The sequence below is a fragment of the Limulus polyphemus genome, unplaced genomic scaffold (genome assembly GCF_000517525.1).
Source record: "Limulus polyphemus unplaced genomic scaffold, Limulus_polyphemus-2.1.2 Scaffold3085, whole genome shotgun sequence".
NCBI lineage: Eukaryota > Metazoa > Arthropoda > Merostomata > Xiphosura > Limulidae > Limulus > Limulus polyphemus.
The window spans coordinates 43,077-64,247 of NW_013668695.1; the positions used below are offsets into that span (position 1 = coordinate 43,077).

A 21,171-nucleotide genomic window follows, 5' to 3' on the forward strand; every position below is an offset into this window, starting at 1 on the left:
GGGCTACTCTTTTACCAACGAATAGTAGGATTGACCGTCACATTATAACGCCCCCACGGCTGAAAGGGCGAGCATGTTTGGTGGGACGGGGATGCGAACCCGCAGATTGCGAGTCGAGCGTCCTAACCACCTGGCCTAGGTAGGACTAGAGTAAATTAATCTGTGAGCCTTTCTAACGAGCCGCTATGCCGTGACTAAAAACATACAAAAATTTACATATTTATCGGTGACCAAGAGTCACACCCCCCTTTTTAAATGTCGTCACCGTTCACTCGATCCGGTTCGGGATCGTGATTTTTGCTAACAATATTCTTGGTGAAGATTAATTTATATTATTGTAACACGTGCTATCACTTCTCTCATTTGGCGGGTTCGTTCAAGAATACTGTTACGTCTCCGTTTGTTAATTAACTTTCCGTGTCTTCGTTCCGACGAAACTTTAGCGACACAAGTCCTTACTTAATAAAACTGGTTTATTCTTTCTGAATATAACTTTACGATACACTTGATTTCAACATTCGCGCTAAAACAAACGCTATAACGAACTTCAACAATACTCTCTGACTGCAGATCAATTACTCACTACCTACACACCTTGTTACGTCACGCCGTGACCATCTTATATATACCATATAACGATAACAAATTAATTTATTCCTTAACGTTTGCTACAAACTATCAATACTATCGCTTACATGTTATATTTAGTCATATACATACAGTTGTAGGCCTAAGTTCACAAATAATGTTTTCATTTTCAATATAAATCTACTTGATAACGGTGCTTTGACTAACGTAAAAATAAACTTACTTGTTCACGGCTAATAGATCGAGTTACTGATTATAAGCTATTGCTATAACTAATACTGATCTGATAATTCACGAACTTCTCAACCACAGGTTCCCGTATTTACAACTAATTTACTCATCTGGATCATGCGCCCCCTAGCTAATGTCTAAAGTAATGCATTGAAAATATAGCTTACAACATATATAATAAATATAGTTTCCTTTCAATAAATAATAAGTTATTTTATTTGTGTGCGTTGAATTTGAGTTTCCTTTCGGTGGCTCAACAGTAATTATAGGGGCTTATAACATTAAGCAGCCCATTGTGTGGCTTTGCGCTTAACAACAAACAAGACTTCAGTAATCGGAATATTTTGCCGTAGCTTATCATTTGTTTGATTGTTTGTTTAGGGTTAAGCACAAAGCTACACAATGGGCTATCTGTGCTCTGCCCACCACGGGTATCGAAACCCGGATTCTAGCGTTGTAAGTCTGCAGACATACTGCTGTGCCACTAGGGGGCCATATCACTTTTAACTGATGTTGTATATACAGAACGAGGAATTTTACAGTAGGTGTCTGTGACTTGTTGGCGATAAATATCAACAATAAACGGACAGCACACAATCCACTTGTTTTAAAATAATATATTCAAGGGCATGTCAAATGTATGTACAAAATTCTTTACACTATAGGATATCACAGTTTTATCTAAAACTCTAAATATTATCTTTTCTTGCCAAAAGTCCACACAGGCTGATTCATTTACTTTAGAATCCAATTGACAAGACGAATTATTTTTCTCTACTCTGTTTTTTACTGTACAATCTGCGATAAACTTACTTACGTTACCACAGTTGTATCCAAAACTTTAAATAATTGTCTCCTTTTCGTTAAAGCCCACACAGACGGGTTCAGTTACTTTAGAACACCTTTTGACAAGATAGATTCTTCTTCTTATCTCTGTTAAACTACGAAACTCACTTTAAAATATTGCCCATTACGGCTAAACTAACAATCACACAATCTAACTTCACTTTCGCTAACTTAATATATTCTGACTTAACTTCTGCTCACTTGGTCGCCTATGTATATAAATTGTGAAACTGAGGCCTAGAACTTTCTACAAACTACGAGACCTCTGATGTAACAATAATCAACGAGAAAAATACAGAAGGCTCCAGCAATGTGACGTCAATTTACAACAATTGAATTACACACACAACGTGCGACTCTTACTGAAATACATAACAAAATTTGTCATAATTGTCGCCTTTAAAATAATTACTTTAAACTAGGGATGCATGGGCCAAATATTCGGCCCCGTCCAGTTATTGGGTTACCCGGTAATACTCGGCTCCGACCGAGTGTCGAAGTTAGGCAGCTAAGCCCTAATCTTTGTGGCAACTAACCGGGTACTGAAAGTTACAGTCAATAACTGGTTTAGTTAATAAAAACGTGTTCCGAGCAAGAAAGACTGACCGCCCGCTGAAAGTCAGAGAACAACAGGGGTCAATAACAGGCATGGCTTGAGAAATGGATTTCTAGGGAAGGTGAGGGTTTTGAGGACAATAGGGGTTTGGGTTTGAGAAGCTGGGGTTAGGTACATTTAACCGAATAATCACCAACAGAACATTCAAGTTTTACTTTCAACTTTCAATGTAAACGTCAATTTCGTTTTTGTTTCTAAATTTCTTTGTATAGTGGGTTTTTTTGGGGGGGGGCGAGGGGAGAACCCAGTCTCGTTTGACACCCGGCTCCGTCCGAAGTTAAGTGACCGGGAACCCGGACCCGGTATTCGGTCAAATTTTACTACCCATGCACCCCTACTTATAATATATATACGTATATCAATGCACCTTGTGGAGCAGATGAAAAACACAATCGAAATTACAAAAATGCATTACATCACAAACATTGCTATGAATGCCATTTCTGTGCCTTTCATGCTATACCATAAGAGTAATCAATGAAGTCGGTGTGGCTATGGTATTTCAATCTGTCTGTCTGTCTGTCAAACTCGATGAATCTTGATATAATAATTATATAGATTAATGTAGATCTCTAACGGAATTTCAACTGATTAATAATTTAGGGTTCTATATATGTAAATCAGTGAATACATTAGTGCTTAACTAATGTTGTTTAATTACTTTGCTTTAATAACTCATTTACATGAGCAGTTAAACATGTAACTAAGTTAGTAAAGATTAACAAATTGTCTTTGTAATCATATGATTGTGAAGATATAATACACCTAAACTACATAATCAGTAACATGACAAGTAAAAATAATTAAAGAAAGATTACTAAAGCTAGATAAATATCCCTGTTAAACTCATTTGCATATTTTGTAAAGAAATTAAGTACAGATTTAATTAATATAACTTTGAGCTTATATGATTGTATATCCATCATTAAAGAGTTATGTAAATTGATCTGCGAAAGACAGAGATCCATTAAAGTTCTCAGTTTGTACATTTTCAATCACTGCAACCGGCTTTTTTATTGAAGAGCATCATAGAATTACACACACACACACATATATATACATACATATGCTGACTTGTTAGATAAGACTTTTTCGTATAAGACTAACGATGCAATAATTACTTTCAAATGCACTGATCAATTAACGATCCTTGAACGTACTTAGAAAATGTAGGTATACTTTGTAATTTTCAATGTACAGCTTGTAGGTTAATAAAAGCTTAATTATAGTGTTCTTTAATGAGCGATCTTCGGGGAAAATAAAACAACACAATAACAGACGGTTAAAATACGCTATAGACCTAATCAGAACTGAAGTCAATCGGCCATTATGATTTTTTTGGAGATAAATAACCTAATTCGTGACGCTTTGCTATCATTTGTAAGACGTGGCATACTTCTTTAAATGAGAAAAACTACACTGTGACATTCTGTAAGAGCAGCTTCTATCAGTTAGCCATATCCTATATGTCATTTTTATGTTTAAGTTAATTAAACTAAATCTCATATTTGGTGTATTAAAACATCTCTTTAATTATGATTTACTTGAGGTGACCTCTCAGGTCATTTGTACAGCATATTAACTGTAATCTAGGCTTACCTGTTACTAATCGTCGCTTGTTACAGACTTTTCATTACGATTGCAGATGTCATCTAAACATATTCGTAATTCTAACTGTATCCCTTCTATAAAGGTTATATATATATATATATATATATATTAATTCATTTTGAAAACTATTTACGAAATACTTAACACATATGTTATAGTGCTGATTTGATGCGTCATTTCTAGGTTTTGTTAGAGCTCTTTATACGGATATATGCAATATTTGAAATGACGAAAACGTTCGATTGTTTGGCGATTTTTTACTTTTATGTATTTTATTATTATTTTGATAAATAAGATATTACTAAATCTCTCAAAATGATTTAGCTACTCACTGATTTTACGTGTTTCACTCCTTCTAAGAATTAAAGATTAACCATCAACTTTTTATAGGAATGTTATGTTAGTTAATAGTATATTTTAAGAGCTGCCTAATTTATGTATCTGAAATTCCTGATTTAACTGAAAGTTTCTTAATCGGATGTTATAAGTTTTAGATTATTCAGAATACTCAAGGCAAAAATAATAAAATCTGATTTTTAAGACTCCCTAAAGATTAAAATATTCAGGCTACATAGGAAATAAATTAAAAGTATTTACTAAATCCTATTTAACTCAGACCTTTAATTACGTATATGGAATAAGTAACATAGAAAAGTACAAACACACTTATTAAAAAGCTCGTCGTCAGAGTGGAGCGTGGTTAAAAACGTGATGCTGTATTACAAGCCAATACATTCCCATTTTCGAACCTAAAGCAGTTCAGGTGAAGAAAGATGATGCAAGTTATGTTTCTGATAGTAATTATACACCATATTTCAAACTGATTTACATTATAACCTTCTGCTGATGATAATATCTAACTAAACACTGATAATCAGTTCAAAATACAGGGACATATACCGAACCCTTTAATATAGAACAAGTTCTTTTATCTCAACTGAGTTTTAAGTATTGTTCTTAACTCAAACTGAGGACAATAATTTTTAAAGCCTTTTTTCTGATCATAAAACAGCACATTCCAACGTATAGCAAAACAATAGTTAGTGATGTTTTGGACTAATCAATTTCCTTAGTCCCGGAGTTGTTCACTTGGCTAAAAAATAAACAAACTGTAAATTACTTTGCTTATTAATTTAGTAGGGTGTGCATTTAACTTGACAACTACACTGATTCTCTGTAATTCGCGATGGAACAATTCAAAAGTACCCGATCATCTACATGCCTGATTCACTAAGACTTTTATCAGATTAATGTTCAACTGTATTGGTCTAATTTTGCTAAAAAGGTTAGAAAAGAAACGAATTTCATACTCCAGCTAATTATGAAAGAACTTTTTACTTTAACCAGACTTTCACCTTTGCAGCTTCGTCTGGGTTAATACATACAACAGTTGGTACATATAACAGTTGTATCGGTATAAAGCTATCCATATGTACATGTAGTCCAGTAAAGGATGGCTTATGATATTGGCTATAGCTAAATCTGCCATTCTGGTTAGTAATATACGTATCCGAAAAAGCTAATTTGTATTCATTCTGTTCCCGCACTGTGAATCTAATACTATTATGGCAAGTAGTCATTTATTGAGTAAACCTATGTGTCATCAATATACCTCCTGTAGAACATCTAAAATACCAGAAGTAAGTTTGCTAAATCAAGTGTTAGAAGTGAACACATGGCAGTCTATTGATTTTATTATACTCTTGATGGTGGCCCGGCATGGTCAGGTGGTTAGGGCGCTCAACTCGCAATCTGAGGGTCGCGGGTTCGAATACCTGTCCCGCCAAACATATTCGCCCTTTCAGCCATGGAGGCGTTATAACGTGACGGTCAATCCCACTATTCGTTGGTAAAAGAGTAGCCCAAGAGTTGGCGGTGGGTGGTAATGACTAGCTGCCTTCCATCTAGTCTATCACTGCTAAATTAGGGACGACTAGCGCAGATAGCTTTCGTGTAGCTTTGCGCGAAATTCAAAAACAAACAAACAAACACTTGATGGCTTTGTTCCATGTATTGTATACCGTAAATAATTTTATTGTTGTTGCATATTCTTTGAAACATTCACTCTTTCTATGCTAGTATGTACGTTTTAATAAGTTCTTATTGTTTTTGTCGGACCTAAACCAAACTGTATCTGAACAGTTGACCCAGACAAGGACTTGCCACAGTGAACCTTCATAAGATGCCTTTAATTACTGGCACTTGTTGTAGAGCATAGTCATTATTGCAATATTTATATACAGGATTTTCATTATGAATTGAATGACCAGCGTAATGATGTTTCGAAGAAGAGCAGAAAATAGAACGTTGATGAGCTAAGAAATTATGTTTTCAACTTTGATCTGACGCAGTTAGTAAACCCAGTGTTCTTTGACCTCTTATCGTTTCTTATCCGAGTGTTATAGTTCTCTGGACAACTTAGTTTCTACTAATACAGACCTTAAATAAAATATTCACTTGGGAACGGATAAGGAGTGACTGTTGTGCTATATAAACGCTTCCATTGATTTTTATCTCAGGAAATAAACAGTTCGTCATACGGGTAATTTAAGGAAATACAAATTTCATCACGATTCGACCTGACTCATGGTTTCTCTACCTCCCCCCCCCCCTTCTTTTGTTTTTTGATAACGCTTTCGACGTCCATATTATTTTTAGAAAATATTAACTACACATTTTACCTTATTTTACAGAAAGGCTGTGTAAACTTAATATCGTTTATTTACATAATAATTTTCCAAACTTTGCGTAAAAAATTAGCATTTTTTAAATTTTACTTGCATATGATGACCAATTAATTGTTCCTTAAGTAACTGCAGCTATTTGTAACGTCAAAACACTTTAAAAGACATAAGATTATTTGTAAATGAACGATGGCCCCTGATTAAGCCTGAAATTTGCTAATTTTCAAATGCAATGAATATCCTCAGGCTTTTAAATTCAATAGACGTAATTAACGTCAGAAATCTGTTATATAACAAGTGTTCAGATCTCTTGCGAAAAGAATCTCAATTTTATTTAGCCCCTCCAGTGGATCAGCAATAAGTCTGAGAGCTTATAACTTTAAAAATCGGGTTTCAATACCCGTGATAGACAGAGCGATATACCAGTGTGTGGCTTTGTGCTTGACAATAAAAAAAAAACAATGATTCGACCTATAGCTTTTGAATTTATAAAATCGATATTTACGAAAATGTTTTCTGTGCAGGGCATTTTATGGCATCAACACTTCATATGCTGTAACAAGATGTTTCATAACTTTTAAAATGCAACCAATATTCGATATTAGTGGAAAGTATTCATAAAAAATTCTAATAATTGTGAAATTGTTTGTCAGTAATGGAATGACAAAAATATCCCTAATACAGTTTAACTGTAAAGCAAAACATTCATGTAAATAAACAATTTAGCGCAAATCACTTCTTTATAAATTAAAATGTTAACCACTTTAAGCAGATTTAGATTTCTGGTCAGTTTAATCCATAATTGTCAAAAACTGACGATATAAAAATAATCTAAAGCATAGAGCAACATTACAAAACATGGAGAAATAAAAAGTGTTTAAATATTTGTTTTATATGAATACCATTTTATATGGTGGTTTCATGGTAAGTGCAAAAATAAGGTAAAACTTTTGTTGTACAGGTGGTAATATATGTACTTCAAAGAGATGAAACACCACTGTAAATTTAAAGATACCATAATACTTTAGAGGTTTGTATGCTGCTTTAAAGGTGAAAATTTAAAAGTGATTTAAAAGCTTTCAAATTATTTTAAAAGCAAAAGTCTCCAGGGGGTAAGCTGTAATCTTATGAGCTTACAACGCTAAAATCCTGGTTCGATTCACTGCTGTAGAAATAGTGCTGATAACTAATTGTGTGGCTTTGTACAAAAACAACAACAATAAATTAAAAATAAAAATACATAAAATGGTTAATTAATTTATTTTTTTATGTTTTGGATTTCGCGAAAAGCTACTCGCTAGCTATTTGCGTTAGCGGCCTCTGACTTAGCAGTGGTAGACTAGAGGAAATGCAGCTAGTCAACACCATCCACCGCCAACTACTCTTTATCAAGGAATGGTGGGATTGACCTTCACATTAAAACACCTCTTCCCTCGGCTGAAAGGGTGAGCATATTTAAGATAAGATTAGAACCTGTGACCTATAGATTGCGAGTCGAGTACCCTAATCACCAGCCCACGCCAGGCTCGAAAAAAAAAGTTAAAAATACCACAATGCTTTTAAACGTTTTGTATGCTGTTTTAAGGGTAAGTACATCATAATGCCTTAAACGTTTTCATGATGCTTGTTTTTGAAGTTTATATGTAGCTTTAAGGGTAAAAATGCCACAATGTCTCTTAAACGTTTCTGATGATGTTTCAAAAGTAAAAATGCATAATACCATAACCTTACAGTAATTCTAATGTTGTTTTAAAAATGAAAAAAACGTAATATCAAAGTCTGATATTTTAAGAATATTCCCGTATGTCTACATAGACAATGCGGAACATCTGTTCGGAACCTTTTTCACAAATGTCTCGATGAAACGCTACAAATCCCATATCGTTAGAAAGGCCTTTGTCCGAGGAGTCCGGATTGCATATTGGCTTTTCCCTTCAGAATTACCTTACCTCTTTTTTGTTTAGTCAAAATTTTTAACGCAAAGAGTATGCTACACGGTGGCACAATGTCGTTCTCATCACTTGACGACTGGCTTCGATTTTAACATTTTTTTTTTTATTTGCAAAGTATTTCACACAAACAGCATTTAACCCGCGTGTAATCTCCTAAAAAATTAACATTACACTAAATACAATGACTACGAGCTTTCTCGACTTATTTAGGTCTAAAACACGCATGCGCAGTTTATTCAAAACCATATGCTTATCATTTTGTGAACACACATTCAGATGTTTCTGCATATTCAGCTAAGTTTGCTTTCATTACAACTTTACATTTACTTTAATTCACAATAATTTAGTTTCGGTTCGTTTCATAGACTGTCATAAACACCTTTTAGCTACTTTTTTCTTTAATACGGGTTTTATTCTTCGTTTTTATGACTTTCTTTGTTTTGACTCATAAAACTGTGGCATACAATGAACGCTCATAATTGTTTCATACTCTTTACACTTTTATAGATACCATTACTTTATTGTTTAGTTTACTGTAGGTTTATAGAATAAAGTTACGTACTATAGTTTTATTAAATAAAGTTACGTGTACGTGAATTTGTGTGACTGCGGTTTTTGATTTGTTTTTCTCAAATAGACCAAGACTTATCAATCTAATACATAATGCCTGCAAGAAAGCGTAGCTTAAATGCCGTGTATGAAAACGATAGAATAAGGAAAATTCTAGAGAAGGGCATGAAAACTATCGCAAGTGTTTTGCTGGTAGTGGCTAGCATATAAATATTATCTTTGTATTTCAGGGAACACATTCAAACTCGCTGTTCGAAAGATCCATTGTCTAATTAATAAAGATGCTACTGAAACATTTTTGTTATGTGAGAAGAAAGCAGGTATTGATAGTTATATTAGTTTTTTAATGAATCCATCCACATACTTCTAAATGATTCTACCTGCTTTTCTAATATGTTCCCGAACTTTCGAGATTATGTTCTCTTTTATAACTTAGAATTTTATCCGCCCAATTAACCAAGAAAGATTTTCTGCATTAATCTGTTATTTGCAGTTTGATAAGTACTGTAAATCACTAAATATCCAATTCTGCATTAGATTCCTTCTTATAGTTTGCAGTTTCAAGACTATTATTATACACATGAATCAGCTAGTAAAATACTATAAAAAACAACAAAAAAACAAGTTCACGTGTGCATGAACTTAAGGTTTTTTCCCGTGTATTTAACGTCTAATTTTAGCACTTGTTGTCACCAGCTTATCCTAAAGCTGAATGCCATCCCTATTTTCTTTCTTTCCCCCCATTAGCTAGCTGTGGTTGTTTCAAAATGAATATTCGATTTCTTAATGACTATTACGAGCATGAAATGGAAGGATGCTGTCAAACCTATTCACTGAGGAATTATGAGATGTATAAGTACGTCAACCACGGTGATGGAACTGTAATTTGTTCAAATTAAATTCTTAATTAAAATCAACTCTTGCGTTCCCGTTCTGCTTTCATATAGACAGGAATGTGAATAATCAATTTTCCTACTTGTAATATACGTGTGTCATTCTCTACTTTGTATTGAGACATCTATCTAATGAAATGTTAACTAAACACAAATATTTAGACTGTGATTTGTCTTCAACTTAAAGAATTGAGAGTAAGAAAATCAGCTTCGTTTGTTTGTTTTCGAATTTCACGCAAAGCTACCCGAGTGCTATTTGCGATAGCCGTTCTAAATTTCGAAGTAATAAATTGCACCTTTTGTATGTAATCCTGTGTGCTAACGTTTTATCAGAATTAATTTCGAAGTGATAGACTACACGGAAGGCAGCTAGTTAACACCACCAACCGCCAACTCTTGGGCTGCTCTTTACCAACGAAAAGTGAGATTGACCGTCACATTATAACGCCCCACGGTTGAAAGGACGAGCATATTCCGTGACGGGATTCGAACTCGCGACCCGCAGATTGTCTCCCCCTATCGAAACTAAAATAATTTAAACTGTATTAATCGCTTGAAGATTATAGATATAACAGCTTTTCTTATTACTTGAGGTACCCCAGTGGAACAGCGGTAAGACTAACGGAGTTACAATGCTAAAATCAGGGGTTCGATTCTCCTTCGTGGGCACAGAAGGTAACCCGATGTGGCTTTGCTATAAAAACAAACACACATTGCTTAAGCCTTTTCTTGATTTATCAATCCATCAAACAAGCATACAGACATCATTTTTAACAATTTATCTTAGAGGACGTGCAGATTAAACTTTCTCTATCTGAATCGCTACAAAATTATAGCTCTCTGAAGAGCTAGTATAAGTTTTAAATAGTCTATTTAACTTATAGTCAGTTCTTCTCTTATCATTTATCTACTTGTAAAACAGGAAGTTACTTAACTTTAACTACTACTGACCAAAACAAAAAATCAACAAGTGAATCTTCTACGATATTCATTACGAAACAACAGTTGGTGTGTATCTTGTGTTCCTGAGTAGCGTATTAGCTTTGTTTTCCGCCAATAACAGTTAAATGAAATACATGACATAGGGAAATTTTAAGTATAGTATTTTGATTATTCGAACCATTTCTATATACTCTAAGTAGGAGACTTATTATTAGGAGGACATCTTTATTTAACTTGGATGATGGTTGTTTGTTTGTAGTTAAGCACACAGCTACATAATGGGCTATCTGTGCTTTGCCCATCACGAGTATCGAAACCCGGTTTTTAGCGTTGTAAGTCCGCAGACATACCGCTGTGCCACTGGGGGGCAAAACTCTTTTGAAAAACTATATTTAACCTAACCTATTCTATGAAAGCCGTCAATATATTCGTGATATTTTAATGAGAAACCAATTTTTAATGCAAAACACAGGTACGTATATTGCTCCATCTGGTTGGTTTCCTTTCCTAATTATTCATTGTAGACGTTTTATATGCGAATTATAATTCATTGCAGGCGTTTTATATGCAGATTATTATTCACTGTAGACGTTTTAAAGGCGAATTACAAATTAACTTTGAATTTCCATAAAGGTACAAGCTGTGATGTTAGAACTACTCTTGCAGATCAAAATGTAGTCTCCAAACCTTCCAAGATGAATCACATTCCATGTCGTGAACAAAAGTCTTTTAAGCAATAATATTGTTATTAGTTGTAAAGTATGTATTGTTCCATCCATTACAATGAAACCATAAAAATGCAAGAAATGTTAGTAATTTTTAATGTCAATGAAAGAATTCCCATTGTGAAAAAAAAAACTTTTCACTCACAGTGTTTATGAAATAGTGCGACAACAAATAATTAAACACTATATGCTAGTAATAAATGTTGTCTAGTTCCAGTCTCTGCAACCATACAACCAGTTATTATATTATACATCGCAGCGGGTAAGATTTAAGCGTATATGCATATTTTCATGACAAAATCCCAAATACTATCATTTTGCAATAACCTTCGTTGATTCAGCAATTAGTTCTATTATAGTTTTATTTATTACATGCTGTGGTAAATTTGTATGGTTGATTGACGTAGCTACTAGTATCTACAGTTAGAAGCCATGTACAAACCATCAGCCATTGTCATCAGTGCTTTCCTAACCACCAATGTAATTAACCATCATCGCTAATTCTAATGTCCTTATTAATCACTACTACATATAATAACAGAGGCAACACATATTTAATTACCAGAGAATGTTCTTCTCATGTGCCAAGTCTTGTCTAGTATAAGATTTGAAAAGGTAAACACCAGATAATGTTCTGAACCATAATAGGAATAAATATAATAATTATTTAATTTTGAATTATTACCCAAGCTGTAAAATTATTAAAAATAAAGTGTTTATTTACAATGTCCAGTCAGAGAAAGTTATCAATATTAATTAGTAATCTAACTAGACTTATATACATATATATGAAAACATTATGTAAAGTGTTTATTTACAATGTCAAGTCAGAGAAAGTTATCAATATTAATTAGTAATCTAACTAGACTTATATACATATATATGAAAACATTATGAACAGTTTTTGTGCTGTTAGGTTGAACATTAAAATTGTGCATAAAGATTTTTAATCAGGTAAATTATACGAGACAAAAGATCATTTGTTTGAAGGAAAAAACTACATCAAGTAATCCTCTGGTTTACATTAAGCATCATGTATGTAAGCATGAAATGTTAGCATGTATTCTCATACTCAATGAAAATCTATATATCTTAGGCCCTTTATCATGACGTAGTAACTACGCTACCTATTTGTATAATAATATAGTTTCGTATTGCTAAGTTAGACATTTTTCAAATGTTTATATGCTTGAAATTTTTATTTTTAGAAAATGAACAGAAATCTTATTTATGTATATAATTCATTCTAACATTTCAGAGAATACAATTTAGAGAAAACTACAATAATGTATTAAAAATACTTACTAGAAGAACGTCTGAACTTGTAAGCAATATATTTAAATAATGTAAAATAAACACTAGAAGAAAACGTATACAGGGTAATTAGAATTTTTTTAAGTCATGTGTCCAACACTGCTGCAGACACGTTTACAAAAACCTCATTCAAACTTATAATAAGACAGATTTGGTTATTATTTTATTAATGTCGTTTACTCACCATAGAATACAAAAGTAACCTTAATGCATGTAATATACAGTTCTTTACTACAAAAACCCAGTCTTGTTTCGATCGATTGGACCTTTCCTTATGGTTGTTGATGAACAGTGGAATTCCCCGAAACCGGTATATCTCAATGGTAAATCAAAGCTAGATCAGGCTCTATATATATTAAGATAGGCTTGCGTATTTCAAAAGGCTATCATATGGCCTTTTAGCCCTTGAACATCACATTATCCGCGTAGTTCCATTTTAGTTAGTGAGCCAAGCACCTTATTAACACCTGTATTTTCGTTAGTGAAATAAGCTTTTTGATGACACCTTCACATTAGCACCAAGAAACACTTCCATTCAATAGTGAACCATTGTCGTTCATGAACTAAGCAACTTGATGACGTTTCTATGCTATTTAGAGAACCAAACACCTAATAACACCTGCATTTTCGTTTGTGAGCAAAGCACCTAATAACAGCTGAATTTTCGTTTGTGAACAATGATTCCACCTCCGTTTTAGCTAGTGAGCTAAGCCATCGTGATGATATTTCTAATTTAATTGGTGAACAGAAACTAAGAACTCGTTATAGTTTTTGACTGAGAAATTTGAAGTTATATAACATATAACTTCACATGAGTACTTTCACCATAACAAGCATTCTGATCTTTTAGAAGATGAGGATTCCAAGTCACAGGACGATTTCACTAAGCTTTATTTAAAAAAAAAGTATAGTTTTTAGTTAGGGTATTGTTTTATTTTCGGTAGTTGACAGGTGGTTTTACCTATCCAAAGAGGACTCCTGATATAGAAGGAGGAAATAACGAGAATACTTTTTTTTGGGGGGGGGGCAGATACTTTTAAAGTTTAGTTATGGAACCTTTACTTGCTCGTGCAGACGGCAAACGCTTTAAGGTCCATCTTATAAGCCAGTCAAACGATAGATACGAATCAGGAGATTAACTGTCGATATCTTTAGCAATTACAACAATAATCGTGACAATACCCCCAGTTTAGATAAGGAACCATGCACCATTGGTGGGTGCGTTTCTTTCAGCGTTTATAATGCCACGAACTTTTCAATCTTATTTGTCGTTCTGAGCCTATTCAAGTAGTCAGTTAAAGTAACATTATTCACCTGAGAGAGCCAAAAGACAATATTAGTCGATATAATGAGACATTTTTAAATTAGACAAATGCTATTTCTTTTGTTGTTATTCATTTTACTGACTTTCAAGTTACCAATATTAAAATAATTCAAATGTTCAGGCAATTTAAAATAATTAAAACTAAATATAATTGAAGTTTATTTAAAAACCTTCTGAGTATCTAAAGAATTTTTCAGCACATAAATGCTATCATTCGTTTCTTTAAGTAGACTTTGCTAATTTTCGTAAACACTGATGAGGATAGGTCCTTCAGATATAATATTGTTCATAAATTCAGGTGATAAGATATGTTTACATATTATTTACAGATCACCATTGTAAAAAGTAGTTATAGACTTATAGTTAAATCACCTATCGCCAGATTATGGGCTACTCTTGTCTAACACAACAGTGGGGTTTGACAGGTACTCTTATAACGCACTTACAGGTCCAAATGTTTTACTTTATAAGGTTACTTAAAAAAAAGTATCTAGTTAAGATACAATTATGAACAAAAAATAATCGCACGAGTGTAAACGAAACATCTATATTGATATTTCAGATCCAAAACATCACATTTAATCTCGTTTACAAATTCAGTGTATAATTAATTTTTACTTAATACATTAGATCCGAAGACAAAAGTTTTATCAATCATTAAATAAGCTTCGTACTTAGTTTCCAGCTTCACGGTTAAATACTCATACTAATGCACTTTACAGTGTTTTTCTAAACGTTAATTTAATGCTAGGTTTATAATTCACAGCTGTAAACAGTTCAGGTCGTGTTCCACATATTGCAAAACAACAACAAAAAATTATGGTTCTTTATTTTTGAATTTTCTAGTCCACGTGTTGTTTGCGATGCTCGTGGTAAAAATTTTCATTTTGTTAGACCGTAGTCCATCCACAAGTATTGTTTATATGTTTGTACTTAAGCACAAAAACAAACACTAAGGCATACAATTGTCTCGCTACATCGAGGAGAATCGAACCCCGGATTTAACACTCTAAACTCGAAACTTACTGCTGACCCACCGGGAGAGAGGGTATTTAATACTTCTATTAGCAGTCTGTGGAGCGATCGATAGACTTTTAGAGCTTCCTGTCATCTATAGATAGGTACAAAACTGGCAGGTTCTTATGTAAGTAGATGAAGACAGAAAGAAAAAATCATTGTTCATTCTATGACAGAATACATATATATTCACGTTTCCTGGATGTTACGATTCTCGTAGCCTGTGAATTTCACCTATGCCGGAAAATCCTACTTGGATGGGGGCGTGGTCATGTCACACAGAATAAATACAGGAACTCTCGTTCTTGTGATTTTCCTTGCGCTTTTCTAATGCGCAACCTGTGTTAGATGCTCCTATCATTAAAAAAAAAGAGAGACCGTATGGGCTGACATGTTACTATTGTTACTGAAGTCAGGAGACTAACTGTACTAATAAATGTGTACAAGTAGTAGCTAACAAGAAACTAAACGGGTGCAAGGTCATGAAAATGTTCTTTATATCCAACGCGAAATTCTTGGCGGGAAATAAAGTATACAAATTCTGGTCATAATATGATCTTGAGTGTTTGAAAACTCTTCTTTTGAGTGACTAGAGCTTTTATAAACAGATTCCTGGAGATGGTTGTTATGAAATACATTTTGCTCGTTATTTATACTAGAGAGTGTTTTTTGTCACAAAATGTTTAAAGATATTTCACAAAGAATGGAAATATCTATATTGTGTACGAAAACCTTGTTTTTATATAACTGTTTCGTATATGGCATTCTCCTCAACATTTACTGTATTTCAAGTGAGGTTTCAGAATTAGTATAATTCAATTTTAAACATATCACGTGATTTAATGCGAAAATGTTGATCAAAAGTAAGGGGACTATATACACCAGAATCAACAAGTAACTTATATATTAATGAGGCCAATCCTGTGTAACAACCTAATATAAAATTTCGATAAGCCAGAGGACTACAACCCATAAAGACTAGAATGTTGGATGTTTCGGCCGCGTAGCTCGGTGGTGTATCTGAGGGCTCATAATATCGGGATTTGATACTTGTGGTGGGGACAGCACAAATAATCCATTATATAGCTTTGTGCTAAATAATAAACAAACAATCCTCGTCCGTAATCTCAATAATATGTTACGAGGTTTGAACAGCTAAGAAGATTTAGGCTAGTCCTAAATCCATAAATCAAACTAACAATTTAAGAAAAATGAGATATGTCAACAGTTACATCAACTTTGATGTAAATTAACAAATATTATCACGAGATGAGTTTCGTGAAGTTCATAAACTACTGAAGCACAAGAAGAATCGCCTGACGAAACATATATGTATATATAACAAACAATTGATAAAATACACAGTACCGTGTACAGTAATTTGTCAAAAAGTTTAAATCCACACTAGAGGAACAATACCAAATTTAAACGGAAACTAGTTTCGACATTTCAAATGTCCTCTTCAGTCCAAAGTTTTCAGTTGGACTGAAGAGGTCTTGTGATATGTCGAAACTAGTTTCCGTTTACATTTGGTATTGTTCCTTTAGTGTGGATTTAAACTTTATTGTAAATATATATATAGTGTTTAAATAGTTTTGTTAAGAGTTTTAATTCAGTATAATCCTGAAAAGTTTATGTTCACATGTTGACGAAACAAAAAACAACAACAACGAAAAGGTACAGTATGAGTGTTAATAATACATATACTTTTTAATGAACAGTAGTTACAAACTGAAAGTACTTTAGCAAGTTCACGTGTAAATAGAGTTTATGTTTTAATTAGGGCCGAGTACGGCCTAATGGTTAGCGTGTCGGTTCGTGTACTGAGGATTCGATTTTGTGTCCTTTACACCAATATTTCGTTGAACAGTGACGGTCAATTCTCACTATTCTGTCTGACAATAGCAGCTTAAGAGTTAGCAATAGATGCTGTTGATTACCTCTGCTCTATCAGCTCAGTATTAAGAACGGTTATGAGCAGACAACCCTCGAATTTTAATATCTAATAACAAATTCAATCCTTGTCTATTATTCTGAGTAAATGAAACCTACGTGTTTATCTCCATTATATATATATATATATATGCATAATTGATAAGTTATATTTAATAAAAAATAGAGGTTTCGAATTTCAAGTTTATTAAATATTCAAATTCTCTCCCTTATCAGAGAAGTTCTAAACTTGATGTCTGTACATATACATCATCACTAAGTAGAAAAGAGAAAGAACCAGCAAGTCTATTATTTAAAAATATAACACTTGTAAGTACGTGTTAATTACACTTTATTTACTTGTACGAACTTTCAAACAAATATAAAAATTCACATGAACTTAGTAAGACTGAACTGAGTCTGCAATGTGTATTACAACGCTGGTCCTATAGCGATGAGAATAAGGGAAAGTTTGTATTGTTGGTAGTGACTGTCAGCTAGAGAACAAAGGAAAGTTTGTATTGTTGGTGACTGTCAGCTAGAGAACCAAGGAAAGTTTGTATTGTTGGTGACTGTCAGCTAGAGAACAAAGGAAAGTTTGTATTGTTGGTGACTGTCAGCTAGAGAACAAAGGAAAGTTTGTATTGTTTTTTTTTGTTCCCTAACATTTAAAGCGTAATGCAAAGGAAATTAATGGAGGCACTTAAAACTGTAATATGTTAAAATTACATTCAATAGTCAAATAAAGACACATCACAAGTTTGTGACTTACAAGTGTTACCACAAACAATGCAGACAGGCTTAGAACTTCAAAACAGATTTAAAAAAAAAGACATTTCAAACAGTAACAAATGTATGTTGTCTATTATCATCTTTAACTGCAAGATAAACAACTCTAGTGCCAAAAATAGTATGTAACTGTGGGACTTACTTATTACTTCAAGGATCCCGGTTGACATCGCACGTACCAAATCCTAGCCTTTGTTGTCAAGCGCAAAGCAGGTTGGTTTGAGTAAAACTATTCGAGAGCTATCTGCACTAGCCGTCCCTAATTTTGAACTGATAGACTAAAGGAAAGGCAGTTAGTCCACAGCACACGCCGCCAACTCTTGTCTAAATAAAGAGTGGATTTTAATAGCCCACTTATAATGTACTCACGTCCCCAAGGTGCAGAGCACGAGTTTATATTTAATTTTGATGGTAACAGAACGCGAAAGATTAACTCACTGATCCACAGTCCACCATGATAAATACTTGGCACACCAAGCTAGTTATAAGCCTGATTAATATAGTCCGGAAGTGTATGTAAGTCATTTCACACAATCTGTACAAATGTAGTGCTTCCAAGAAGCCGTTGTCCAATTTTTGTTTTAAATTTATATTCCTTTTTCACCTATAGAGAATTTTTTTCCCGTTATCAACGAACGCACAATAACAGCAGCATATCATTGGCGTAAATGCTTTTATTGCCTACAGTATTGGTACAAAACTTTACCATCAGAAGAGTTTGAAGCTTAGCTTACTGACTTCTTCCAATCAGGCTTAGTAGCTGCTACGATGTCATTTGAGGAAAGCAAAGGTCATATTATTCAGTAAAAAGGTCAGCAAACGCCTTCGTATGTACCAGATGACTTACTGGTTAAGGATTTGATTTCAACTAATGGGACTCTCAAAAACGAAATGTGTATTGTAGCTGATTCAGTAACAACAGTTGCATACTTGAAAAGCCTCAGAAAACAATGTTTGTGTTCACTTCCATTATAAAGGGGTAAAATGAATTATTCAAGTAACCGATATTTTTTGTCATCATCAGAGTAGTAAAACTGTGTAAATGGAGTTATTTTTCATCAAATGTTCCTGTGACTAATAATATATGATTAGGTTACTTACCTATGTGATGTAGTTGATCTTGACAGGAAGGTGGTAGAGAAGTGTTTTCTAGTTCACACACTAATTGTCTGGGGTCGCTGTAGTTTGTGTTAAGCACTAGATATGTGATAAAGGGAAACTGACCTGAAAAAAAAAAGAGAAAATACATTATATATAACAGTTAGACCCAACATAAATATCTTTAGAAAGGCAAATTAGAAAGTGTATTGTGTAAATTAATTATAATACTTTCCCAAACATTGTCTCGCTAGAACAATATTTATATGTACCTTTGTTTTGCTTTGCTGGAATAGATTTGTTCCTCATATTTTACTAGCATATATTAGTTTGCCCATTAAACCAAGAACAGATAATGTTGAAAAGGGAAAAGATCGATATTGTATGCTCGCTTGTTTGTTTTTTGTATAATGGATTTGGTAACGTAGAAGTAAAAAACAAACACATAATCTTCTGGTCTATATAGTAAGTCAAGAATATAGAATAGTTATTCTATACAGTTTCAGTACAAATGTAAAGTAAGAACAATGTAGCGAGAGAAATCAATCTTTAAATACTAATTCTGTGCGTATGTCTCTGGTTAGTGGATGCGAGCTTGTTTCCTTTTTACATTTTGGTTCTAATATGCATTGTTTTAGTTGTTCCTTAAAATATCATTGTTCAGTAGTGTTGGTGTTCATAAAAATCGTTTTGTTTTGGAGTTTATTACATTTTGTTTGAATGTTTCTTTGTTGTTAAACAGAAAACTACATAATTGGCTATCTTTGCTGTTGCCCTCACGAGTATTGAAATCATATTATTAGCGTTATAAACAAATTACATAATTGGCTATCTTTGCTGTTGCCATCACGAGTATTGGAATCAGATTATTAGCGTTATAAACCTTCAGATTTACCGCTGAGACACTGGGGACTGTTATATTTTTTAAAGTGAGTATAGTGTTTATGCCTATCATCTTACACTGCTTATGAATTCTTTTTCCTTTTTTTGTGACATTTAATCTTCGAAGTCGTTATTAGAGTAGAGATGACATTCGACAGTTCATAAATTAAGAGCTTTGGTATTTCATATCATGACATATTTGGTTCTGAAGAAACGTTTCCAACGGAACTTAATTTGTATTTTCATTTTCAATTCGGATAATAAAAACTAGTATTATAAACCAATCGTGTTGTTTTAACATTTCAACTTTAATGTTTTGAAGCTTAACTTTTTATAAAGTTGTTTTTCAAAACATATTATAGTGTAAGGAAGCGTTTCTTGATAAACTGGTATTAATTTAGTTAAAATATTTATTATAAACAAATGTGAACCATTAAAATTTAATCATAAACTAATGTAACTCTGTCGCTACCGAATGTTTGAAAAGCTTTTTCAAGCTTTTTCCTACAAAGCTTGTTTTTTTTTCTTGTTAAGCACAAAGCTATACAATAGGCTATTTGTGCTGTGCCAACCAGGGGTATCGAACCCTGTTTTTAACGCTATAAGATTTCATACTTAATTTTGAGCTACTGTATAACTGTCCCTAGTTTTGAACTAATAGACTCGAGGAAAGGCAGCAGCCAATCAAAACTACTCAGCCTTGGGTTACTCTTGCCTGACTGAATATTGGTATTTGACCACTATTCTTGTAGCGAAGTCACAGCCCTAAAGTGCGGCGTACATTTTCTCGGCGACGAGAAGTAAACCACGAACCTTTAGGTTCACAATCCGGTTACGTTAACAATTGACCACACCCACCCCTATATTTGACAGTGTGTGAATACATAGCTTCCCACCTACTTTCTTAGAATAACTTTGGTTAGATATATAATTTGGAATTCTAATTTAAAGTTATATTTCTTAAAAGATCAGAGTATTTAATGCATAATTACTTTTCATTATCTTTTATTATATGCCATACCGATGGCTCAGCGGTAAGTCATTGGTCTTATAACGCTAAAAATCAGGCTTCGATAACCGTTGTGGGCAGAGCACAGATAGCCTATTGTGTAACTTCGCGATAAAACACACAAAAATATGCATTTCTAAATTTAATC

At 33.4% G+C, this 21,171-nt stretch overlaps 1 pseudogene; it reads right to left on the reverse strand.

The window, feature by feature from the left end:
* Positions 1-21,171, reverse strand: part of LOC111088077 — a 91,801-nt pseudogene that overhangs the window by 23,644 nt on the left and 46,986 nt on the right.